General features: G+C 47.3%; 38 non-coding genes across 38 annotated transcripts; all 38 read left to right on the plus strand.

The window, feature by feature from the left end:
• The first annotated feature begins 775 nt into the window (after nt 1-775).
• Nucleotides 776-848, plus strand: trnav-cac. Its single transcript has one exon. It is a non-coding gene; the product is annotated as a tRNA-Val (tRNA).
• A 107-nt stretch (nt 849-955) lies between these two features.
• On the plus strand, nt 956-1,028 carry trnav-aac. The gene has a single exon. It is a non-coding gene; the product is annotated as a tRNA-Val (tRNA).
• A 233-nt stretch (nt 1,029-1,261) lies between these two features.
• On the plus strand, nt 1,262-1,333 carry trnad-guc. The gene has a single exon. It is a non-coding gene; the product is annotated as a tRNA-Asp (tRNA).
• A 1,234-nt stretch (nt 1,334-2,567) lies between these two features.
• trnav-cac lies at nt 2,568-2,640 on the plus strand. The gene has a single exon. It is a non-coding gene; the product is annotated as a tRNA-Val (tRNA).
• A 107-nt stretch (nt 2,641-2,747) lies between these two features.
• On the plus strand, nt 2,748-2,820 carry trnav-aac. The gene has a single exon. It is a non-coding gene; the product is annotated as a tRNA-Val (tRNA).
• Nucleotides 2,821-3,053: 233 nt separating this feature from the next.
• trnad-guc lies at nt 3,054-3,125 on the plus strand. The gene has a single exon. It is a non-coding gene; the product is annotated as a tRNA-Asp (tRNA).
• A 1,242-nt stretch (nt 3,126-4,367) lies between these two features.
• trnav-cac lies at nt 4,368-4,440 on the plus strand. Its single transcript has one exon. It is a non-coding gene; the product is annotated as a tRNA-Val (tRNA).
• A 107-nt stretch (nt 4,441-4,547) lies between these two features.
• trnav-aac lies at nt 4,548-4,620 on the plus strand. The gene has a single exon. It is a non-coding gene; the product is annotated as a tRNA-Val (tRNA).
• A 233-nt stretch (nt 4,621-4,853) lies between these two features.
• trnad-guc lies at nt 4,854-4,925 on the plus strand. Its single transcript has one exon. It is a non-coding gene; the product is annotated as a tRNA-Asp (tRNA).
• A 1,241-nt stretch (nt 4,926-6,166) lies between these two features.
• trnav-cac lies at nt 6,167-6,239 on the plus strand. Its single transcript has one exon. It is a non-coding gene; the product is annotated as a tRNA-Val (tRNA).
• Nucleotides 6,240-6,346: 107 nt separating this feature from the next.
• On the plus strand, nt 6,347-6,419 carry trnav-aac. The gene has a single exon. It is a non-coding gene; the product is annotated as a tRNA-Val (tRNA).
• Nucleotides 6,420-6,652: 233 nt separating this feature from the next.
• Nucleotides 6,653-6,724, plus strand: trnad-guc. Its single transcript has one exon. It is a non-coding gene; the product is annotated as a tRNA-Asp (tRNA).
• A 1,241-nt stretch (nt 6,725-7,965) lies between these two features.
• trnav-cac lies at nt 7,966-8,038 on the plus strand. The gene has a single exon. It is a non-coding gene; the product is annotated as a tRNA-Val (tRNA).
• A 107-nt stretch (nt 8,039-8,145) lies between these two features.
• Nucleotides 8,146-8,218, plus strand: trnav-aac. The gene has a single exon. It is a non-coding gene; the product is annotated as a tRNA-Val (tRNA).
• Nucleotides 8,219-8,451: 233 nt separating this feature from the next.
• Nucleotides 8,452-8,523, plus strand: trnad-guc. The gene has a single exon. It is a non-coding gene; the product is annotated as a tRNA-Asp (tRNA).
• Nucleotides 8,524-9,765: 1,242 nt separating this feature from the next.
• On the plus strand, nt 9,766-9,838 carry trnav-cac. Its single transcript has one exon. It is a non-coding gene; the product is annotated as a tRNA-Val (tRNA).
• A 107-nt stretch (nt 9,839-9,945) lies between these two features.
• On the plus strand, nt 9,946-10,018 carry trnav-aac. Its single transcript has one exon. It is a non-coding gene; the product is annotated as a tRNA-Val (tRNA).
• Nucleotides 10,019-10,251: 233 nt separating this feature from the next.
• Nucleotides 10,252-10,323, plus strand: trnad-guc. Its single transcript has one exon. It is a non-coding gene; the product is annotated as a tRNA-Asp (tRNA).
• A 1,241-nt stretch (nt 10,324-11,564) lies between these two features.
• trnav-cac lies at nt 11,565-11,637 on the plus strand. The gene has a single exon. It is a non-coding gene; the product is annotated as a tRNA-Val (tRNA).
• Nucleotides 11,638-11,744: 107 nt separating this feature from the next.
• trnav-aac lies at nt 11,745-11,817 on the plus strand. The gene has a single exon. It is a non-coding gene; the product is annotated as a tRNA-Val (tRNA).
• Nucleotides 11,818-12,050: 233 nt separating this feature from the next.
• Nucleotides 12,051-12,122, plus strand: trnad-guc. Its single transcript has one exon. It is a non-coding gene; the product is annotated as a tRNA-Asp (tRNA).
• Nucleotides 12,123-13,363: 1,241 nt separating this feature from the next.
• trnav-cac lies at nt 13,364-13,436 on the plus strand. The gene has a single exon. It is a non-coding gene; the product is annotated as a tRNA-Val (tRNA).
• A 107-nt stretch (nt 13,437-13,543) lies between these two features.
• On the plus strand, nt 13,544-13,616 carry trnav-aac. Its single transcript has one exon. It is a non-coding gene; the product is annotated as a tRNA-Val (tRNA).
• A 233-nt stretch (nt 13,617-13,849) lies between these two features.
• trnad-guc lies at nt 13,850-13,921 on the plus strand. The gene has a single exon. It is a non-coding gene; the product is annotated as a tRNA-Asp (tRNA).
• A 1,241-nt stretch (nt 13,922-15,162) lies between these two features.
• trnav-cac lies at nt 15,163-15,235 on the plus strand. The gene has a single exon. It is a non-coding gene; the product is annotated as a tRNA-Val (tRNA).
• Nucleotides 15,236-15,342: 107 nt separating this feature from the next.
• On the plus strand, nt 15,343-15,415 carry trnav-aac. Its single transcript has one exon. It is a non-coding gene; the product is annotated as a tRNA-Val (tRNA).
• A 233-nt stretch (nt 15,416-15,648) lies between these two features.
• On the plus strand, nt 15,649-15,720 carry trnad-guc. Its single transcript has one exon. It is a non-coding gene; the product is annotated as a tRNA-Asp (tRNA).
• Nucleotides 15,721-16,961: 1,241 nt separating this feature from the next.
• Nucleotides 16,962-17,034, plus strand: trnav-cac. The gene has a single exon. It is a non-coding gene; the product is annotated as a tRNA-Val (tRNA).
• Nucleotides 17,035-17,141: 107 nt separating this feature from the next.
• trnav-aac lies at nt 17,142-17,214 on the plus strand. Its single transcript has one exon. It is a non-coding gene; the product is annotated as a tRNA-Val (tRNA).
• A 233-nt stretch (nt 17,215-17,447) lies between these two features.
• Nucleotides 17,448-17,519, plus strand: trnad-guc. The gene has a single exon. It is a non-coding gene; the product is annotated as a tRNA-Asp (tRNA).
• Nucleotides 17,520-18,760: 1,241 nt separating this feature from the next.
• Nucleotides 18,761-18,833, plus strand: trnav-cac. Its single transcript has one exon. It is a non-coding gene; the product is annotated as a tRNA-Val (tRNA).
• A 107-nt stretch (nt 18,834-18,940) lies between these two features.
• Nucleotides 18,941-19,013, plus strand: trnav-aac. Its single transcript has one exon. It is a non-coding gene; the product is annotated as a tRNA-Val (tRNA).
• A 233-nt stretch (nt 19,014-19,246) lies between these two features.
• trnad-guc lies at nt 19,247-19,318 on the plus strand. Its single transcript has one exon. It is a non-coding gene; the product is annotated as a tRNA-Asp (tRNA).
• A 1,241-nt stretch (nt 19,319-20,559) lies between these two features.
• On the plus strand, nt 20,560-20,632 carry trnav-cac. Its single transcript has one exon. It is a non-coding gene; the product is annotated as a tRNA-Val (tRNA).
• A 107-nt stretch (nt 20,633-20,739) lies between these two features.
• Nucleotides 20,740-20,812, plus strand: trnav-aac. The gene has a single exon. It is a non-coding gene; the product is annotated as a tRNA-Val (tRNA).
• Nucleotides 20,813-21,045: 233 nt separating this feature from the next.
• On the plus strand, nt 21,046-21,117 carry trnad-guc. The gene has a single exon. It is a non-coding gene; the product is annotated as a tRNA-Asp (tRNA).
• Nucleotides 21,118-21,788: 671 nt separating this feature from the next.
• Nucleotides 21,789-21,861, plus strand: trnav-cac. Its single transcript has one exon. It is a non-coding gene; the product is annotated as a tRNA-Val (tRNA).
• Nucleotides 21,862-21,909: 48 nt separating this feature from the next.
• Nucleotides 21,910-21,982, plus strand: trnav-aac. Its single transcript has one exon. It is a non-coding gene; the product is annotated as a tRNA-Val (tRNA).
• Nucleotides 21,983-23,442: the final 1,460 nt, after the last annotated feature.

Below are 23,442 nucleotides of genomic sequence, written 5' to 3' on the forward strand. Positions count from 1 at the left end.
GCTAACAAATTAAGCACAGGCACAGGTGAATTACACTTTCGAATTGTAGAATTCCAGAACTACATTGTGAAAGGAGTGTAGATACAAAGCAGAAAAGATAAAAACCATACAGGTAAAAGTATGAAACTGAAGCACTTGGCTAACAACAGACAAGGTCTTGTAAACTAAGTTAAAGGAAAAGGCAGTAAAATGTCTAAAGCAAAAGTACACTTCTGACGCAAGAAATTGAAAACTATAATCAAGTAAAAACAGTAGATTTTGTAGCGGCCCTCTTTCCATTGAGTCATCTTGAAGGCCTTTTTTAAGATTTAAGCTCTGCCCCAATTACACCGGCCAGACCTCTGACTGGTCAGATGCCCTACACATCACCGATGGCAAAAGCAGGTTCACCTTTGAAAAGACAGATTTGAGAGACAGAGAGAGACGCACATACGCAGGAATAAAATACATGCTCACTCGTAACACAAATTCATCAAATGTAGGTTTGCATTTGTGGTAGAAAAGCACCGTACCGACTGGCATGAGCAATAAGTACGTGTACGCCGCTTTGCCTGGCCACGCTGTGCCGCAGACGTCCGCCGTAATCACAATTGCCTGTAAACCGAAGGAAAGCTATAACGCACAGGTGACAACACATGCACGCAAATTCACAGAAGTCCAAAGGCTTAGTTGAGCTAAAAGCTTAGGTAGGCAGTTTTATCCTTTCCCCAAATGTAGTAAAAATCCTTTGATTCGCTGTCAAGCAGGGGGAAGGGGAAGTTGCTGTAGCCGTGTGGTTTCTGTAGTGTAGTGGTTATCACGTTCGCCTCACACGCGAAAGGTCCCCGGTTCGAAACCGGGCAGAAACAAAACGCACCTTTTGGGACGCTTTTAATACCCGGCAAACCCTTTGGTTTAAATGTCAAGCGCGCCTCAGCGTCACGGTATGCGTGATTCCCTGCGCTGGCCTCTCAGTGTTTCTGTAGTGTAGTGGTTATCACGTTCGCCTAACACGCGAAAGGTCCCCGGTTCGAAACCGGGCAGAAACATGGTGCGGATGCTTTTCGGTCACGATACGGCAGCATCTTACAAGAAATGCCGTTGTTTTGGGGGAGGTGCACCGACGCAACTTCACTAGCCAAGCTGGACATGCTTCTGAATTGGGAAAGGAGAGCCTTATGCAGGCTTGCATGACGTAGTGTACAGGAGGACCGGCCAGAGGGTTGCATTGTTCCATTGCTTGGTTTCATTTTCTCACTGCGCATGCCCTGCACCGGCGTCTTCCTCGTTAGTATAGTGGACAGTATCTCCGCCTGTCACGCGGAAGACCGGGGTTCGATTCCCCGACGGGGAGGCTTTGCCATTTTTTCAAAGCCATCACCTAGCTCAGGAAGGTGTCAAAAGTTTCCTGAAAGCGGTGTGTTCCTCGTATTGGCCGCTCACTCGCTTTTGCCCTTCAGAGGATCTGCAGAGTACATACAGTTTGCTCCATTTGTCGCAACCCTCTCAGAAATGTTGAAACACGGCAGTGAAGAAATCATGATACTTTCACATGACTGTCGCAATGACTTTAGTTCCATCCGTTCTTTGTGCACCTATGAAGCACAAAGCTTTGGGCTTTGTCAGCGATTACCTGACTGACCCTCAGTGCTAAGTTTAGCATAAATAATGCCCACTAAATACACAACACTTACTATAAACCAGGCAACAGCGTCCTGTGAGCAGTGCTCTTTAGCCAGTGCTGCGCTGAGAACGATCCACTTCCCATCCGCTCTGTGGTGGTCCTGACCATAGAAGAACAGAGCGGAAGGGAGCTAACAAATTAAGCACAGGCACAGGTGAATTACACTTTCGAATTGTAGAATTCCAGAACTACATTGTGAAAGGAGTGTAGATACAAAGCAGAAAAGATAAAAACCATACAGGTAAAAGTATGAAACTGAAGCACTTGGCTAACAACAGACAAGGTCTTGTAAACTAAGTTAAAGGAAAAGGCAGTAAAATGTCTAAAGCAAAAGTACACTTCTGACGCAAGAAATTGAAAACTATAATCAAGTAAAAACAGTAGATTTTGTAGCGGCCCTCTTTCCATTGAGTCATCTTGAAGGCCTTTTTTAAGATTTAAGCTCTGCCCCAATTACACCGGCCAGACCTCTGACTGGTCAGATGCCCTACACATCACCGATGGCAAAAGCAGGTTCACCTTTGAAAAGACAGATTTGAGAGACAGAGAGAGACGCACATACGCAGGAATAAAATACATGCTCACTCGTAACACAAATTCATCAAATGTAGGTTTGCATTTGTGGTAGAAAAGCACCGTACCGACTGGCATGAGCAATAAGTACGTGTACGCCGCTTTGCCTGGCCACGCTGTGCCGCAGACGTCCGCCGTAATCACAATTGCCTGTAAACCGAAGGAAAGCTATAACGCACAGGTGATAACACATGCACGCAAATTCACAGAAGTCCAAAGGCTTAGTTGAGCTAAAAGCTTAGGTAGGCAGTTTTATCCTTTCCCCAAATGTAGTAAAAATCCTTTGATTCGCTGTCAAGCAGGGGGAAGGGGAAGTTGCTGTAGCCGCGTGGTTTCTGTAGTGTAGTGGTTATCACGTTCGCCTCACACGCGAAAGGTCCCCGGTTCGAAACCGGGCAGAAACAAAACGCACCTTTTGGGACGCTTTTAATACCCGGCAAACCCTTTGGTTTAAATGTCAAGCGCGCCTCAGCGTCACGGTATGCGTGATTCCCTGCGCTGGCCTCTCAGTGTTTCTGTAGTGTAGCGGTTATCACGTTCGCCTAACACGCGAAAGGTCCCCGGTTCGAAACCGGGCAGAAACATGGTGCGGATGCTTTTCGGTCACGATACGGCAGCATCTTACAAGAAATGCCGTTGTTTTGGGGGAGGTGCACCGACGCAACTTCACTAGCCAAGCTGGACATGCTTCTGAATTGGGAAAGGAGAGCCTTATGCAGGCTTGCATGACGTAGTGTACAGGAGGACCGGCCAGAGGGTTGCATTGTTCCATTGCTTGGTTTCATTTTCTCACTGCGCATGCCCTGCACCGGCGTCTTCCTCGTTAGTATAGTGGACAGTATCTTCGCCTGTCACGCGGAAGACCGGGGTTCGATTCCCCGACGGGGAGGCTTTGCCATTTTTTCAAAGCCATCACCTAGCTCAGGAAGGTGTCAAAAGTTTCCTGAAAGCGGTGTGTTCCTCGTATTGGCCGCTCACTCGCTTTTGCCCTTCAGAGGATCTGCAGAGTACATACAGTTTGCTCCATTTGTCGCAAGCCCTCTCAGAAATGTTGAAACACGGCAGTGAAGAAATCATGATACTTTCACATGACTGTCGCAATGACTTTAGTTCCATCCGTTCTTTGTGCACCTATGAAGCACAAAGCTTTGGGCTTTGTCAGCGATTACCTGACTGACCCTCAGTGCTAAGTTTAGCATAAATAATGCCCACTAAATACACAACACTTACTATAAACCAGGCAACAGCGTCCTGTGAGCAGTGCTCTTTAGCCAGTGCTGCGCTGAGAACGATCCACTTGCCAGTTACTATCCGCTCTGTGGTGGTCCTGACCATAGGAGAACAGAGCGGAAGGGAGCTAACAAATTAAGCACAGGCACAGGTGAATTACACTTTCGAATTGTAGAATTCCAGAACTACATTGTGAAAGGAGTGTAGATACAAAGCAGAAAAGATAAAAACCATACAGGTAAAAGTATGAAACTGAAGCACTTGGCTAACAACAGACAAGGTCTTGTTAACTAAGTTAAAGGAAAAGGCAGTAAAATGTCTAAAGCAAAAGTACACTTCTGACGCAAGAAATTGAAAACTATAATCAAGTAAAAACAGTAGATTTTGTAGCGGCCCTCTTTCCATTGAGTCATCTTGAAGGCCTTTTTTAAGATTTAAGCTCTGCCCCAATTACACCGGCCAGACCTCTGACTGGTCAGATGCCCTACACATCACCGATGGCAAAAGCAGGTTCACCTTTGAAAAGACAGATTTGAGAGACAGAGAGAGACGCACATACGCAGGAATAAAATACATGCTCACTCGTAACACAAATTCATCAAATGTAGGTTTGCATTTGTGGTAGAAAAGCACCGTACCGACTGGCATGAGCAATAAGTACGTGTACGCCGCTTTGCCTGGCCACGCTGTGCCGCAGACGTCCGCCGTAATCACAATTGCCTGTAAACTGAAGGAAAGCTATAACGCACAGGTGACAACACATGCACGCAAATTCACAGAAGTCCAAAGGCTTAGTTGAGCTAAAAGCTTAGGTAGGCAGTTTTATCCTTTCCCCAAATGTAGTAAAAATCCTTTGATTCGCTGTCAAGCAGGGGGAAGGGGAAGTTGCTGTAGCCGTGTGGTTTCTGTAGTGTAGTGGTTATCACGTTCGCCTCACACGCGAAAGGTCCCCGGTTCGAAACCGGGCAGAAACAAAACGCACCTTTTGGGACGCTTTTAATACCCGGCAAACCCTTTGGTTTAAATGTCAAGCGCGCCTCAGCGTCACGGTATGCGTGATTCCCTGCGCTGGCCTCTCAGTGTTTCTGTAGTGTAGCGGTTATCACGTTCGCCTAACACGCGAAAGGTCCCCGGTTCGAAACCGGGCAGAAACATGGTGCGGATGCTTTTCGGTCACGATACGGCAGCATCTTACAAGAAATGCCGTTGTTTTGGGGGAGGTGCACCGACGCAACTTCACTAGCCAAGCTGGACATGCTTCTGAATTGGGAAAGGAGAGCCTTATGCAGGCTTGCATGACGTAGTGTACAGGAGGACCGGCCAGAGGGTTGCATTGTTCCATTGCTTGGTTTCATTTTCTCACTGCGCATGCCCTGCACCGGCGTCTTCCTCGTTAGTATAGTGGACAGTATCTCCGCCTGTCACGCGGAAGACCGGGGTTCGATTCCCCGACGGGGAGGCTTTGCCATTTTTTCAAAGCCATCACCTAGCTCAGGAAGGTGTCAAAAGTTTCCTGAAAGCGGTGTGTTCCTCGTATTGGCCGCTCACTCGCTTTTGCCCTTCAGAGGATCTGCAGAGTACATACAGTTTGCTCCATTTGTCGCAACCCTCTCAGAAATGTTGAAACACGGCAGTGAAGAAATCATGATACTTTCACATGACTGTCGCAATGACTTTAGTTCCATCCGTTCTTTGTGCACCTATGAAGCACAAAGCTTTGGGCTTTGTCAGCGATTACCTGACTGACCCTCAGTGCTAAGTTTAGCATAAATAATGCCCACTAAATACACAACACTTACTATAAACCAGGCAACAGCGTCCTGTGAGCAGTGCTCTTTAGCCAGTGCTGCGCTGAGAACGATCCACTTGCCAGTTACTATCCGCTCTGTGGTGGTCCTGACCATAGGAGAACAGAGCGGAAGGGAGCTAACAAATTAAGCACAGGCACAGGTGAATTACACTTTCGAATTGTAGAATTCCAGAACTACATTGTGAAAGGAGTGTAGATACAAAGCAGAAAAGATAAAAACCATACAGGTAAAAGTATGAAACTGAAGCACTTGGCTAACAACAGACAAGGTCTTGTTAACTAAGTTAAAGGAAAAGGCAGTAAAATGTCTAAAGCAAAAGTACACTTCTGACGCAAGAAATTGAAAACTATAATCAAGTAAAAACAGTAGATTTTGTAGCGGCCCTCTTTCCATTGAGTCATCTTGAAGGCCTTTTTTAAGATTTAAGCTCTGCCCCAATTACACCGGCCAGACCTCTGACTGGTCAGATGCCCTACACATCACCGATGGCAAAAGCAGGTTCACCTTTGAAAAGACAGATTTGAGAGACAGAGAGAGACGCACATACGCAGGAATAAAATACATGCTCACTCGTAACACAAATTCATCAAATGTAGGTTTGCATTTGTGGTAGAAAAGCACCGTACCGACTGGCATGAGCAATAAGTACGTGTACGCCGCTTTGCCTGGCCACGCTGTGCCGCAGACGTCCGCCGTAATCACAATTGCCTGTAAACCGAAGGAAAGCTATAACGCACAGGTGACAACACATGCACGCAAATTCACAGAAGTCCAAAGGCTTAGTTGAGCTAAAAGCTTAGGTAGGCAGTTTTATCCTTTCCCCAAATGTAGTAAAAATCCTTTGATTCGCTGTCAAGCAGGGGGAAGGGGAAGTTGCTGTAGCCGTGTGGTTTCTGTAGTGTAGTGGTTATCACGTTCGCCTCACACGCGAAAGGTCCCCGGTTCGAAACCGGGCAGAAACAAAACGCACCTTTTGGGACGCTTTTAATACCCGGCAAACCCTTTGGTTTAAATGTCAAGCGCGCCTCAGCGTCACGGTATGCGTGATTCCCTGCGCTGGCCTCTCAGTGTTTCTGTAGTGTAGCGGTTATCACGTTCGCCTAACACGCGAAAGGTCCCCGGTTCGAAACCGGGCAGAAACATGGTGCGGATGCTTTTCGGTCACGATACGGCAGCATCTTACAAGAAATGCCGTTGTTTTGGGGGAGGTGCACCGACGCAACTTCACTAGCCAAGCTGGACATGCTTCTGAATTGGGAAAGGAGAGCCTTATGCAGGCTTGCATGACGTAGTGTACAGGAGGACCGGCCAGAGGGTTGCATTGTTCCATTGCTTGGTTTCATTTTCTCACTGCGCATGCCCTGCACCGGCGTCTTCCTCGTTAGTATAGTGGACAGTATCTTCGCCTGTCACGCGGAAGACCGGGGTTCGATTCCCCGACGGGGAGGCTTTGCCATTTTTTCAAAGCCATCACCTAGCTCAGGAAGGTGTCAAAAGTTTCCTGAAAGCGGTGTGTTCCTCGTATTGGCCGCTCACTCGCTTTTGCCCTTCAGAGGATCTGCAGAGTACATACAGTTTGCTCCATTTGTCGCAACCCTCTCAGAAATGTTGAAACACGGCAGTGAAGAAATCATGATACTTTCACATGACTGTCGCAATGACTTTAGTTCCATCCGTTCTTTGTGCACCTATGAAGCACAAAGCTTTGGGCTTTGTCAGCGATTACCTGACTGACCCTCAGTGCTAAGTTTAGCATAAATAATGCCCACTAAATACACAACACTTACTATAAACCAGGCAACAGCGTCCTGTGAGCAGTGCTCTTTAGCCAGTGCTGCGCTGAGAACGATCCACTTGCCAGTTACTATCCGCTCTGTGGTGGTCCTGACCATAGGAGAACAGAGCGGAAGGGAGCTAACAAATTAAGCACAGGCACAGGTGAATTACACTTTCGAATTGTAGAATTCCAGAACTACATTGTGAAAGGAGTGTAGATACAAAGCAGAAAAGATAAAAACCATACAGGTAAAAGTATGAAACTGAAGCACTTGGCTAACAACAGACAAGGTCTTGTAAACTAAGTTAAAGGAAAAGGCAGTAAAATGTCTAAAGCAAAAGTACACTTCTGACGCAAGAAATTGAAAACTATAATCAAGTAAAAACAGTAGATTTTGTAGCGGCCCTCTTTCCATTGAGTCATCTTGAAGGCCTTTTTTAAGATTTAAGCTCTGCCCCAATTACACCGGCCAGACCTCTGACTGGTCAGATGCCCTACACATCACCGATGGCAAAAGCAGGTTCACCTTTGAAAAGACAGATTTGAGAGACAGAGAGAGACGCACATACGCAGGAATAAAATACATGCTCACTCGTAACACAAATTCATCAAATGTAGGTTTGCATTTGTGGTAGAAAAGCACCGTACCGACTGGCATGAGCAATAAGTACGTGTACGCCGCTTTGCCTGGCCACGCTGTGCCGCAGACGTCCGCCGTAATCACAATTGCCTGTAAACTGAAGGAAAGCTATAACGCACAGGTGACAACACATGCACGCAAATTCACAGAAGTCCAAAGGCTTAGTTGAGCTAAAAGCTTAGGTAGGCAGTTTTATCCTTTCCCCAAATGTAGTAAAAATCCTTTGATTCGCTGTCAAGCAGGGGGAAGGGGAAGTTGCTGTAGCCGTGTGGTTTCTGTAGTGTAGTGGTTATCACGTTCGCCTCACACGCGAAAGGTCCCCGGTTCGAAACCGGGCAGAAACAAAACGCACCTTTTGGGACGCTTTTAATACCCGGCAAACCCTTTGGTTTAAATGTCAAGCGCGCCTCAGCGTCACGGTATGCGTGATTCCCTGCGCTGGCCTCTCAGTGTTTCTGTAGTGTAGCGGTTATCACGTTCGCCTAACACGCGAAAGGTCCCCGGTTCGAAACCGGGCAGAAACATGGTGCGGATGCTTTTCGGTCACGATACGGCAGCATCTTACAAGAAATGCCGTTGTTTTGGGGGAGGTGCACCGACGCAACTTCACTAGCCAAGCTGGACATGCTTCTGAATTGGGAAAGGAGAGCCTTATGCAGGCTTGCATGACGTAGTGTACAGGAGGACCGGCCAGAGGGTTGCATTGTTCCATTGCTTGGTTTCATTTTCTCACTGCGCATGCCCTGCACCGGCGTCTTCCTCGTTAGTATAGTGGACAGTATCTCCGCCTGTCACGCGGAAGACCGGGGTTCGATTCCCCGACGGGGAGGCTTTGCCATTTTTTCAAAGCCATCACCTAGCTCAGGAAGGTGTCAAAAGTTTCCTGAAAGCGGTGTGTTCCTCGTATTGGCCGCTCACTCGCTTTTGCCCTTCAGAGGATCTGCAGAGTACATACAGTTTGCTCCATTTGTCGCAACCCTCTCAGAAATGTTGAAACACGGCAGTGAAGAAATCATGATACTTTCACATGACTGTCGCAATGACTTTAGTTCCATCCGTTCTTTGTGCACCTATGAAGCACAAAGCTTTGGGCTTTGTCAGCGATTACCTGACTGACCCTCAGTGCTAAGTTTAGCATAAATAATGCCCACTAAATACACAACACTTACTATATACCAGGCAACAGCGTCCTGTGAGCAGTGCTCTTTAGCCAGTGCTGCGCTGAGAACGATCCACTTGCCAGTTACTATCCGCTCTGTGGTGGTCCTGACCATAGGAAGAACAGAGCGGAAGGGAGCTAACAAATTAAGCACAGGCACAGGTGAATTACACTTTCGAATTGTAGAATTCCAGAACTACATTGTGAAAGGAGTGTAGATACAAAGCAGAAAAGATAAAAACCATACAGGTAAAAGTATGAAACTGAAGCACTTGGATAACAACAGACAAGGTCTTGTTAACTAAGTTAAAGGAAAAGGCAGTAAAATGTCTAAAGCAAAAGTACACTTCTGACGCAAGAAATTGAAAACTATAATCAAGTAAAAACAGTAGATTTTGTAGCGGCCCTCTTTCCATTGAGTCATCTTGAAGGCCTTTTTTAAGATTTAAGCTCTGCCCCAATTACACCGGCCAGACCTCTGACTGGTCAGATGCCCTACACATCACCGATGGCAAAAGCAGGTTCACCTTTGAAAAGACAGATTTGAGAGACAGAGAGAGACGCACATACGCAGGAATAAAATACATGCTCACTCGTAACACAAATTCATCAAATGTAGGTTTGCATTTGTGGTAGAAAAGCACCGTACCGACTGGCATGAGCAATAAGTACGTGTACGCCGCTTTGCCTGGCCACGCTGTGCCGCAGACGTCCGCCGTAATCACAATTGCCTGTAAACCGAAGGAAAGCTATAACGCACAGGTGACAACACATGCACGCAAATTCACAGAAGTCCAAAGGCTTAGTTGAGCTAAAAGCTTAGGTAGGCAGTTTTATCCTTTCCCCAAATGTAGTAAAAATCCTTTGATTCGCTGTCAAGCAGGGGGAAGGGGAAGTTGCTGTAGCCGTGTGGTTTCTGTAGTGTAGTGGTTATCACGTTCGCCTCACACGCGAAAGGTCCCCGGTTCGAAACCGGGCAGAAACAAAACGCACCTTTTGGGACGCTTTTAATACCCGGCAAACCCTTTGGTTTAAATGTCAAGCGCGCCTCAGCGTCACGGTATGCGTGATTCCCTGCGCTGGCCTCTCAGTGTTTCTGTAGTGTAGCGGTTATCACGTTCGCCTAACACGCGAAAGGTCCCCGGTTCGAAACCGGGCAGAAACATGGTGCGGATGCTTTTCGGTCACGATACGGCAGCATCTTACAAGAAATGCCGTTGTTTTGGGGGAGGTGCACCGACGCAACTTCACTAGCCAAGCTGGACATGCTTCTGAATTGGGAAAGGAGAGCCTTATGCAGGCTTGCATGACGTAGTGTACAGGAGGACCGGCCAGAGGGTTGCATTGTTCCATTGCTTGGTTTCATTTTCTCACTGCGCATGCCCTGCACCGGCGTCTTCCTCGTTAGTATAGTGGACAGTATCTTCGCCTGTCACGCGGAAGACCGGGGTTCGATTCCCCGACGGGGAGGCTTTGCCATTTTTTCAAAGCCATCACCTAGCTCAGGAAGGTGTCAAAAGTTTCCTGAAAGCGGTGTGTTCCTCGTATTGGCCGCTCACTCGCTTTTGCCCTTCAGAGGATCTGCAGAGTACATACAGTTTGCTCCATTTGTCGCAACCCTCTCAGAAATGTTGAAACACGGCAGTGAAGAAATCATGATACTTTCACATGACTGTCGCAATGACTTTAGTTCCATCCGTTCTTTGTGCACCTATGAAGCACAAAGCTTTGGGCTTTGTCAGCGATTACCTGACTGACCCTCAGTGCTAAGTTTAGCATAAATAATGCCCACTAAATACACAACACTTACTATAAACCAGGCAACAGCGTCCTGTGAGCAGTGCTCTTTAGCCAGTGCTGCGCTGAGAACGATCCACTTGCCAGTTACTATCCGCTCTGTGGTGGTCCTGACCATAGGAGAACAGAGCGGAAGGGAGCTAACAAATTAAGCACAGGCACAGGTGAATTACACTTTCGAATTGTAGAATTCCAGAACTACATTGTGAAAGGAGTGTAGATACAAAGCAGAAAAGATAAAAACCATACAGGTAAAAGTATGAAACTGAAGCACTTGGCTAACAACAGACAAGGTCTTGTAAACTAAGTTAAAGGAAAAGGCAGTAAAATGTCTAAAGCAAAAGTACACTTCTGACGCAAGAAATTGAAAACTATAATCAAGTAAAAACAGTAGATTTTGTAGCGGCCCTCTTTCCATTGAGTCATCTTGAAGGCCTTTTTTAAGATTTAAGCTCTGCCCCAATTACACCGGCCAGACCTCTGACTGGTCAGATGCCCTACACATCACCGATGGCAAAAGCAGGTTCACCTTTGAAAAGACAGATTTGAGAGACAGAGAGAGACGCACATACGCAGGAATAAAATACATGCTCACTCGTAACACAAATTCATCAAATGTAGGTTTGCATTTGTGGTAGAAAAGCACCGTACCGACTGGCATGAGCAATAAGTACGTGTACGCCGCTTTGCCTGGCCACGCTGTGCCGCAGACGTCCGCCGTAATCACAATTGCCTGTAAACTGAAGGAAAGCTATAACGCACAGGTGACAACACATGCACGCAAATTCACAGAAGTCCAAAGGCGTAGTTGAGCTAAAAGCTTAGGTAGGCAGTTTTATCCTTTCCCCAAATGTAGTAAAAATCCTTTGATTCGCTGTCAAGCAGGGGGAAGGGGAAGTTGCTGTAGCCGCGTGGTTTCTGTAGTGTAGTGGTTATCACGTTCGCCTCACACGCGAAAGGTCCCCGGTTCGAAACCGGGCAGAAACAAAACGCACCTTTTGGGACGCTTTTAATACCCGGCAAACCCTTTGGTTTAAATGTCAAGCGCGCCTCAGCGTCACGGTATGCGTGATTCCCTGCGCTGGCCTCTCAGTGTTTCTGTAGTGTAGTGGTTATCACGTTCGCCTAACACGCGAAAGGTCCCCGGTTCGAAACCGGGCAGAAACATGGTGCGGATGCTTTTCGGTCACGATACGGCAGCATCTTACAAGAAATGCCGTTGTTTTGGGGGAGGTGCACCGACGCAACTTCACTAGCCAAGCTGGACATGCTTCTGAATTGGGAAAGGAGAGCCTTATGCAGGCTTGCATGACGTAGTGTACAGGAGGACCGGCCAGAGGGCTGCATTGTTCCATTGCTTGGTTTCATTTTCTCACTGCGCATGCCCTGCACCGGCGTCTTCCTCGTTAGTATAGTGGACAGTATCTCCGCCTGTCACGCGGAAGACCGGGGTTCGATTCCCCGACGGGGAGGCTTTGCCATTTTTTCAAAGCCATCACCTAGCTCAGGAAGGTGTCAAAAGTTTCCTGAAAGCGGTGTGTTCCTCGTATTGGCCGCTCACTCGCTTTTGCCCTTCAGAGGATCTGCAGAGTACATACAGTTTGCTCCATTTGTCGCAACCCTCTCAGAAATGTTGAAACACGGCAGTGAAGAAATCATGATACTTTCACATGACTGTCGCAATGACTTTAGTTCCATCCGTTCTTTGTGCACCTATGAAGCACAAAGCTTTGGGCTTTGTCAGCGATTACCTGACTGACCCTCAGTGCTAAGTTTAGCATAAATAATGCCCACTAAATACACAACACTTACTATAAACCAGGCAACAGCGTCCTGTGAGCAGTGCTCTTTAGCCAGTGCTGCGCTGAGAACGATCCACTTGCCAGTTACTATCCGCTCTGTGGTGGTCCTGACCATAGGAGAACAGAGCGGAAGGGAGCTAACAAATTAAGCACAGGCACAGGTGAATTACACTTTCGAATTGTAGAATTCCAGAACTACATTGTGAAAGGAGTGTAGATACAAAGCAGAAAAGATAAAAACCATACAGGTAAAAGTATGAAACTGAAGCACTTGGCTAACAACAGACAAGGTCTTGTTAACTAAGTTAAAGGAAAAGGCAGTAAAATGTCTAAAGCAAAAGTACACTTCTGACGCAAGAAATTGAAAACTATAATCAAGTAAAAACAGTAGATTTTGTAGCGGCCCTCTTTCCATTGAGTCATCTTGAAGGCCTTTTTTAAGATTTAAGCTCTGCCCCAATTACACCGGCCAGACCTCTGACTGGTCAGATGCCCTACACATCACCGATGGCAAAAGCAGGTTCACCTTTGAAAAGACAGATTTGAGAGACAGAGAGAGACGCACATACGCAGGAATAAAATACATGCTCACTCGTAACACAAATTCATCAAATGTAGGTTTGCATTTGTGGTAGAAAAGCACCGTACCGACTGGCATGAGCAATAAGTACGTGTACGCCGCTTTGCCTGGCCACGCTGTGCCGCAGACGTCCGCCGTAATCACAATTGCCTGTAAACCGAAGGAAAGCTATAACGCACAGGTGACAACACATGCACGCAAATTCACAGAAGTCCAAAGGCTTAGTTGAGCTAAAAGCTTAGGTAGGCAGTTTTATCCTTTCCCCAAATGTAGTAAAAATCCTTTGATTCGCTGTCAAGCAGGGGGAAGGGGAAGTTGCTGTAGCCGTGTGGTTTCTGTAGTGTAGTGGTTATCACGTTCGCCTCACACGCGAAAGGTCCCCGGTTCGAAACCGGGCAGAAACAAAACGCACCTTTTGGGACGCTTTTAATACCCGGCAAACCCTTTGGTTTAAATGTCAAGCGCGCCTCAGCGTCACGGTATGCGTGATTCCCTGCGCTGGCCTCTCAGTGTTTCTGTAGTGTAGCGGTTATCACGTTCGCCTAACACGCGAAAGGTCCCCGGTTCGAAACCGGGCAGAAACATGGTGCGGATGCTTTTCGGTCACGATACGGCAGCATCTTACAAGAAATGCCGTTGTTTTGGGGGAGGTGCACCGACGCAACTTCACTAGCCAAGCTGGACATGCTTCTGAATTGGGAAAGGAGAGCCTTATGCAGGCTTGCATGACGTAGTGTACAGGAGGACCGGCCAGAGGGTTGCATTGTTCCATTGCTTGGTTTCATTTTCTCACTGCGCATGCCCTGCACCGGCGTCTTCCTCGTTAGTATAGTGGACAGTATCTTCGCCTGTCACGCGGAAGACCGGGGTTCGATTCCCCGACGGGGAGGCTTTGCCATTTTTTCAAAGCCATCACCTAGCTCAGGAAGGTGTCAAAAGTTTCCTGAAAGCGGTGTGTTCCTCGTATTGGCCGCTCACTCGCTTTTGCCCTTCAGAGGATCTGCAGAGTACATACAGTTTGCTCCATTTGTCGCAACCCTCTCAGAAATGTTGAAACACGGCAGTGAAGAAATCATGATACTTTCACATGACTGTCGCAATGACTTTAGTTCCATCCGTTCTTTGTGCACCTATGAAGCACAAAGCTTTGGGCTTTGTCAGCGATTACCTGACTGACCCTCAGTGCTAAGTTTAGCATAAATAATGCCCACTAAATACACAACACTTACTATAAACCAGGCAACAGCGTCCTGTGAGCAGTGCTCTTTAGCCAGTGCTGCGCTGAGAACGATCCACTTGCCAGTTACTATCCGCTCTGTGGTGGTCCTGACCATAGGAGAACAGAGCGGAAGGGAGCTAACAAATTAAGCACAGGCACAGGTGAATTACACTTTCGAATTGTAGAATTCCAGAACTACATTGTGAAAGGAGTGTAGATACAAAGCAGAAAAGATAAAAACCATACAGGTAAAAGTATGAAACTGAAGCACTTGGCTAACAACAGACAAGGTCTTGTTAACTAAGTTAAAGGAAAAGGCAGTAAAATGTCTAAAGCAAAAGTACACTTCTGACGCAAGAAATTGAAAACTATAATCAAGTAAAAACAGTAGATTTTGTAGCGGCCCTCTTTCCATTGAGTCATCTTGAAGGCCTTTTTTAAGATTTAAGCTCTGCCCCAATTACACCGGCCAGACCTCTGACTGGTCAGATGCCCTACACATCACCGATGGCAAAAGCAGGTTCACCTTTGAAAAGACAGATTTGAGAGACAGAGAGAGACGCACATACGCAGGAATAAAATACATGCTCACTCGTAACACAAATTCATCAAATGTAGGTTTGCATTTGTGGTAGAAAAGCACCGTACCGACTGGCATGAGCAATAAGTACGTGTACGCCGCTTTGCCTGGCCACGCTGTGCCGCAGACGTCCGCCGTAATCACAATTGCCTGTAAACCGAAGGAAAGCTATAACGCACAGGTGACAACACATGCACGCAAATTCACAGAAGTCCAAAGGCTTAGTTGAGCTAAAAGCTTAGGTAGGCAGTTTTATCCTTTCCCCAAATGTAGTAAAAATCCTTTGATTCGCTGTCAAGCAGGGGGAAGGGGAAGTTGCTGTAGCCGTGTGGTTTCTGTAGTGTAGTGGTTATCACGTTCGCCTCACACGCGAAAGGTCCCCGGTTCGAAACCGGGCAGAAACAAAACGCACCTTTTGGGACGCTTTTAATACCCGGCAAACCCTTTGGTTTAAATGTCAAGCGCGCCTCAGCGTCACGGTATGCGTGATTCCCTGCGCTGGCCTCTCAGTGTTTCTGTAGTGTAGCGGTTATCACGTTCGCCTAACACGCGAAAGGTCCCCGGTTCGAAACCGGGCAGAAACATGGTGCGGATGCTTTTCGGTCACGATACGGCAGCATCTTACAAGAAATGCCGTTGTTTTGGGGGAGGTGCACCGACGCAACTTCACTAGCCAAGCTGGACATGCTTCTGAATTGGGAAAGGAGAGCCTTATGCAGGCTTGCATGACGTAGTGTACAGGAGGACCGGCCAGAGGGTTGCATTGTTCCATTGCTTGGTTTCATTTTCTCACTGCGCATGCCCTGCACCGGCGTCTTCCTCGTTAGTATAGTGGACAGTATCTTCGCCTGTCACGCGGAAGACCGGGGTTCGATTCCCCGACGGGGAGGCTTTGCCATTTTTTCAAAGCCATCACCTAGCTCAGGAAGGTGTCAAAAGTTTCCTGAAAGCGGTGTGTTCCTCGTATTGGCCGCTCACTCGCTTTTGCCCTTCAGAGGATCTGCAGAGTACATACAGTTTGCTCCATTTGTCGCAACCCTCTCAGAAATGTTGAAACACGGCAGTGAAGAAATCATGATACTTTCACATGACTGTCGCAATGACTTTAGTTCCATCCGTTCTTTGTGCACCTATGAAGCACAAAGCTTTGGGCTTTGTCAGCGATTACCTGACTGACCCTCAGTGCTAAGTTTAGCATAAATAATGCCCACTAAATACACAACACTTACTATAAACCAGGCAACAGCGTCCTGTGAGCAGTGCTCTTTAGCCAGTGCTGCGCTGAGAACGATCCACTTGCCAGTTACTATCCGCTCTGTGGTGGTCCTGACCATAGGAGAACAGAGCGGAAGGGAGCTAACAAATTAAGCACAGGCACAGGTGAATTACACTTTCGAATTGTAGAATTCCAGAACTACATTGTGAAAGGAGTGTAGATACAAAGCAGAAAAGATAAAAACCATACAGGTAAAAGTATGAAACTGAAGCACTTGGCTAACAACAGACAAGGTCTTGTAAACTAAGTTAAAGGAAAAGGCAGTAAAATGTCTAAAGCAAAAGTACACTTCTGACGCAAGAAATTGAAAACTATAATCAAGTAAAAACAGTAGATTTTGTAGCGGCCCTCTTTCCATTGAGTCATCTTGAAGGCCTTTTTTAAGATTTAAGCTCTGCCCCAATTACACCGGCCAGACCTCTGACTGGTCAGATGCCCTACACATCACCGATGGCAAAAGCAGGTTCACCTTTGAAAAGACAGATTTGAGAGACAGAGAGAGACGCACATACGCAGGAATAAAATACATGCTCACTCGTAACACAAATTCATCAAATGTAGGTTTGCATTTGTGGTAGAAAAGCACCGTACCGACTGGCATGAGCAATAAGTACGTGTACGCCGCTTTGCCTGGCCACGCTGTGCCGCAGACGTCCGCCGTAATCACAATTGCCTGTAAACTGAAGGAAAGCTATAACGCACAGGTGACAACACATGCACGCAAATTCACAGAAGTCCAAAGGCTTAGTTGAGCTAAAAGCTTAGGTAGGCAGTTTTATCCTTTCCCCAAATGTAGTAAAAATCCTTTGATTCGCTGTCAAGCAGGGGGAAGGGGAAGTTGCTGTAGCCGTGTGGTTTCTGTAGTGTAGTGGTTATCACGTTCGCCTCACACGCGAAAGGTCCCCGGTTCGAAACCGGGCAGAAACAAAACGCACCTTTTGGGACGCTTTTAATACCCGGCAAACCCTTTGGTTTAAATGTCAAGCGCGCCTCAGCGTCACGGTATGCGTGATTCCCTGCGCTGGCCTCTCAGTGTTTCTGTAGTGTAGCGGTTATCACGTTCGCCTAACACGCGAAAGGTCCCCGGTTCGAAACCGGGCAGAAACATGGTGCGGATGCTTTTCGGTCACGATACGGCAGCATCTTACAAGAAATGCCGTTGTTTTGGGGGAGGTGCACCGACGCAACTTCACTAGCCAAGCTGGACATGCTTCTGAATTGGGAAAGGAGAGCCTTATGCAGGCTTGCATGACGTAGTGTACAGGAGGACCGGCCAGAGGGTTGCATTGTTCCATTGCTTGGTTTCATTTTCTCACTGCGCATGCCCTGCACCGGCGTCTTCCTCGTTAGTATAGTGGACAGTATCTCCGCCTGTCACGCGGAAGACCGGGGTTCGATTCCCCGACGGGGAGGCTTTGCCATTTTTTCAAAGCCATCACCTAGCTCAGGAAGGTGTCAAAAGTTTCCTGAAAGCGGTGTGTTCCTCGTATTGGCCGCTCACTCGCTTTTGCCCTTCAGAGGATCTGCAGAGTACATACAGTTTGCTCCATTTGTCGCAACCCTCTCAGAAATGTTGAAACACGGCAGTGAAGAAATCATGATACTTTCACATGACTGTCGCAATGACTTTAGTTCCATCCGTTCTTTGTGCACCTATGAAGCACAAAGCTTTGGGCTTTGTCAGCGATTACCTGACTGACCCTCAGTGCTAAGTTTAGCATAAATAATGCCCACTAAATACACAACACTTACTATAAACCAGGCAACAGCGTCCTGTGAGCAGTGCTCTTTAGCCAGTGCTGCGCTGAGAACGATCCACTTGCCAGTTACTATCCGCTCTGTGGTGGTCCTGACCATAGGAGAACAGAGCGGAAGGGAGCTAACAAATTAAGCACAGGCACAGGTGAATTACACTTTCGAATTGTAGAATTCCAGAACTACATTGTGAAAGGAGTGTAGATACAAAGCAGAAAAGATAAAAACCATACAGGTAAAAGTATGAAACTGAAGCACTTGGCTAACAACAGACAAGGTCTTGTTAACTAAGTTAAAGGAAAAGGCAGTAAAATGTCTAAAGCAAAAGTACACTTCTGACGCAAGAAATTGAAAACTATAATCAAGTAAAAACAGTAGATTTTGTAGCGGCCCTCTTTCCATTGAGTCATCTTGAAGGCCTTTTTTAAGATTTAAGCTCTGCCCCAATTACACCGGCCAGACCTCTGACTGGTCAGATGCCCTACACATCACCGATGGCAAAAGCAGGTTCACCTTTGAAAAGACAGATTTGAGAGACAGAGAGAGACGCACATACGCAGGAATAAAATACATGCTCACTCGTAACACAAATTCATCAAATGTAGGTTTGCATTTGTGGTAGAAAAGCACCGTACCGACTGGCATGAGCAATAAGTACGTGTACGCCGCTTTGCCTGGCCACGCTGTGCCGCAGACGTCCGCCGTAATCACAATTGCCTGTAAACCGAAGGAAAGCTATAACGCACAGGTGACAACACATGCACGCAAATTCACAGAAGTCCAAAGGCTTAGTTGAGCTAAAAGCTTAGGTAGGCAGTTTTATCCTTTCCCCAAATGTAGTAAAAATCCTTTGATTCGCTGTCAAGCAGGGGGAAGGGGAAGTTGCTGTAGCCGTGTGGTTTCTGTAGTGTAGTGGTTATCACGTTCGCCTCACACGCGAAAGGTCCCCGGTTCGAAACCGGGCAGAAACAAAACGCACCTTTTGGGACGCTTTTAATACCCGGCAAACCCTTTGGTTTAAATGTCAAGCGCGCCTCAGCGTCACGGTATGCGTGATTCCCTGCGCTGGCCTCTCAGTGTTTCTGTAGTGTAGCGGTTATCACGTTCGCCTAACACGCGAAAGGTCCCCGGTTCGAAACCGGGCAGAAACATGGTGCGGATGCTTTTCGGTCACGATACGGCAGCATCTTACAAGAAATGCCGTTGTTTTGGGGGAGGTGCACCGACGCAACTTCACTAGCCAAGCTGGACATGCTTCTGAATTGGGAAAGGAGAGCCTTATGCAGGCTTGCATGACGTAGTGTACAGGAGGACCGGCCAGAGGGTTGCATTGTTCCATTGCTTGGTTTCATTTTCTCACTGCGCATGCCCTGCACCGGCGTCTTCCTCGTTAGTATAGTGGACAGTATCTTCGCCTGTCACGCGGAAGACCGGGGTTCGATTCCCCGACGGGGAGGCTTTGCCATTTTTTCAAAGCCATCACCTAGCTCAGGAAGGTGTCAAAAGTTTCCTGAAAGCGGTGTGTTCCTCGTATTGGCCGCTCACTCGCTTTTGCCCTTCAGAGGATCTGCAGAGTACATACAGTTTGCTCCATTTGTCGCAACCCTCTCAGAAATGTTGAAACACGGCAGTGAAGAAATCATGATACTTTCACATGACTGTCGCAATGACTTTAGTTCCATCCGTTCTTTGTGCACCTATGAAGCACAAAGCTTTGGGCTTTGTCAGCGATTACCTGACTGACCCTCAGTGCTAAGTTTAGCATAAATAATGCCCACTAAATACACAACACTTACTATAAACCAGGCAACAGCGTCCTGTGAGCAGTGCTCTTTAGCCAGTGCTGCGCTGAGAACGATCCACTTGCCAGTTACTATCCGCTCTGTGGTGGTCCTGACCATAGGAGAACAGAGCGGAAGGGAGCTAACAAATTAAGCACAGGCACAGGTGAATTACACTTTCGAATTGTAGAATTCCAGAACTACATTGTGAAAGGAGTGTAGATACAAAGCAGAAAAGATAAAAACCATACAGGTAAAAGTATGAAACTGAAGCACTTGGCTAACAACAGACAAGGTCTTGTAAACTAAGTTAAAGGAAAAGGCAGTAAAATGTCTAAAGCAAAAGTACACTTCTGACGCAAGAAATTGAAAACTATAATCAAGTAAAAACAGTAGATTTTGTAGCGGCCCTCTTTCCATTGAGTCATCTTGAAGGCCTTTTTTAAGATTTAAGCTCTGCCCCAATTACACCGGCCAGACCTCTGACTGGTCAGATGCCCTACACATCACCGATGGCAAAAGCAGGTTCACCTTTGAAAAGACAGATTTGAGAGACAGAGAGAGACGCACATACGCAGGAATAACATACATGCTCACTCGTAACACAAATTCATCAAATGTAGGTTTGCATTTGTGGTAGAAAAGCACCGTACCGACTGGCATGAGCAATAAGTACGTGTACGCCGCTTTGCCTGGCCACGCTGTGCCGCAGACGTCCGCCGTAATCACAATTGCCTGTAAACCGAAGGAAAGCTATAACGCACAGGTGACAACACATGCACGCAAATTCACAGAAGTCCAAAGGCTTAGTTGAGCTAAAAGCTTAGGTAGGCAGTTTTATCCTTTCCCCAAATGTAGTAAAAATCCTTTGATTCGCTGTCAAGCAGGGGGAAGGGGAAGTTGCTGTAGCCGTGTGGTTTCTGTAGTGTAGTGGTTATCACGTTCGCCTCACACGCGAAAGGTCCCCGGTTCGAAACCGGGCAGAAACAAAACGCACCTTTTGGGACGCTTTTAATACCCGGCAAACCCTTTGGTTTAAATGTCAAGCGCGCCTCAGCGTCACGGTATGCGTGATTCCCTGCGCTGGCCTCTCAGTGTTTCTGTAGTGTAGCGGTTATCACGTTCGCCTAACACGCGAAAGGTCCCCGGTTCGAAACCGGGCAGAAACATGGTGCGGATGCTTTTCGGTCACGATACGGCAGCATCTTACAAGAAATGCCGTTGTTTTGGGGGAGGTGCACCGACGCAACTTCACTAGCCAAGCTGGACATGCTTCTGAATTGGGAAAGGAGAGCCTTATGCAGGCTTGCATGACGTAGTGTACAGGAGGACCGGCCAGAGGGTTGCATTGTTCCATTGCTTGGTTTCATTTTCTCACTGCGCATGCCCTGCACCGGCGTCTTCCTCGTTAGTATAGTGGACAGTATCTCCGCCTGTCACGCGGAAGACCGGGGTTCGATTCCCCGACGGGGAGGCTTTGCCATTTTTTCAAAGCCATCACCTAGCTCAGGAAGGTGTCAAAAGTTTCCTGAAAGCGGTGTGTTCCTCGTATTGGCCGCTCACTCGCTTTTGCCCTTCAGAGGATCTGCAGAGTACATACAGTTTGCTCCATTTGTCGCAACCCTCTCAGAAATGTTGAAACACGGCAGTGAAGAAATCATGATACTTTCACATGACTGTCGCAATGACTTTAGTTCCATCCGTTCTTTGTGCACCTATGAAGCACAAAGCTTTGGGCTTTGTCAGCGATTAACTGACTGACCCTCAGTGCTAAGTTTAGCATAAATAATGCCCACTAAATACACAACACTTACTATAAACCAGGCATCAGCGTCCTGTGAGCAGTGCTCTTTAGCCAGTGCTGCGCTGAGAACGATCCACTTGCCAGTTATACGCAATAAGTACGTGTACGCCGCTTTGCCTGGCCACGCTGTGCCGCAGACATCCGCCGTAATCACAATTGCCTGTAAACCGAAGGAAAGCTATAACGCACAGGTGATAACACATGCACGCAAATTCACAGAAGTCCAAAGGCGTAGTTGAGCTAAAAGCTTAGGTAGGCAGTTTTATCCTTTCCCCAAATGTATTAAAAATCCTTAGATTCGCTGTCAAGCAGGGGGAAGGGGATGTTGCTGTAGCCGCGTGGTTTCTGTAGTGTAGTGGTTATCACGTTCGCCTCACACGCGAAAGGTCCCCGGTTCAAAACCGGGCAGAAACAAAGCGCACCTTTTGGGATTTGCGTGATTCCCTGCGCTGGCCTTTCAGTGTTTCTGTAGTGTAGCGGTTATCACGTTCGCCTAACACGCGAAAGGTCCCCGGTTCCAAACCGGGCAGAAACATGGTGCGGATGCTTTTCGGTCATGATGCGGGAGCATCTTACAAGAAATGCCGTTGTTTTGGGGGAGGTGCACCGACGCAACTTCACTAGCCAAGCTGGACATGCTTCTGAATTGGGAAAGGAGAGCCTTATGCAGGCTTGCATGACGTAGTGTACAGGAGGACCGGCCAGAGGGCTGCATTGTTCCATTGCTTGTGTGGCAGAACGGAGGGGTAAATTAAGTAGCACGACTACGCCACCTAGGGGAATTTCACCCCTAGGAAATATACCTGGGACATAAGCCCAAGGCAGAAGGACACGCTTGTTCGACACACTTGGACAGAGACGTAATGCCAATGTTCTTTCAAAGTTTATTAAGGATTATTTAAAATCTCCCTCCCAAGACAGGTCAGGACACAAGCCCCCTACTGGACCCTGGCACAATAAAAAAAACACAAATACAATTAAATTTAATATCCTATGGATCCATATACAATTTCGTAAAATTCTGGTGGCAAACGGAACAGGACTAAGGGGCTCACCACAGCAGAAGAAAATATGAGAGTAGAGGGGGGGAGCACCTACACTACACACCACAGGTGATCACATTACACACCTCAACGCCACACAAAGTGCTCTATACTACAGGGAAGGTGAAAAAGGGACTCCGCCACCCAGATCAGTCTGCCTCCCGCTTTGGCCCACTGCTCCTGTCCAGCCAGAAGAAAAAAAACAAAAAATATTTACACCAGGGTTTGAGGAGGAAGGCTAACAGCATTGGCTAATAAGTGCCACTGTCCTTACCCCCTCATACAACACCGTCCAATAACCCTCATAAAACACACACACACACACACACACACACACACACACACACACACACACACACACACACACAACACAAAAGCAATTATAACAAGTCAACACTACAGCCCAAGAGCCAAATTAGAACAAAGTAAAAATCACACAAAAAAAACAAATAAACAGACAGAGAAACAAATTAGAAAAGGACAATATTACTAAACAAACATAAAATAAACCAAAATTAAAGAAACAAAAACAGTCCTAAGCCAACCCATGGCAATACAGCAGGAATCTGAATCCCAAACGTAAACTCCAGACAAAACAGCAGCACCACAGAGAGCTGGAGACACCAGCAAACAGTTCTGGCCAGAAGACCAGCATACAGCACAACAGTCTCCCCCGCAGGAAGGATAGGAACACAGGCCCCCCAGCCACAGCAAGTAGTAGCCACAGCGGCGCAGCACAGCCCTTATTCTTACTTAACTGCAAGTGAAACTGTGCCGGCAAAGCCGCAGAGCACCAACACCGGCAAGAACACCGCAAGCCAACGGCACTTATACTCGTTGAAGAGTGAGCCAGAAAGGAGAATCAAATGCGTCCACGCCAAACACCGCCACGCCGGATGCCGTAGACCCGGAAGTAAGATGCCCCAAAAGGGAGAGGGGGGGGAACAACAGG

The sequence above is a fragment of the Pygocentrus nattereri genome, chromosome 19 (genome assembly GCF_015220715.1).
Source record: "Pygocentrus nattereri isolate fPygNat1 chromosome 19, fPygNat1.pri, whole genome shotgun sequence".
NCBI classification, from domain to species: Eukaryota; Metazoa; Chordata; class Actinopteri; order Characiformes; family Serrasalmidae; genus Pygocentrus; species Pygocentrus nattereri.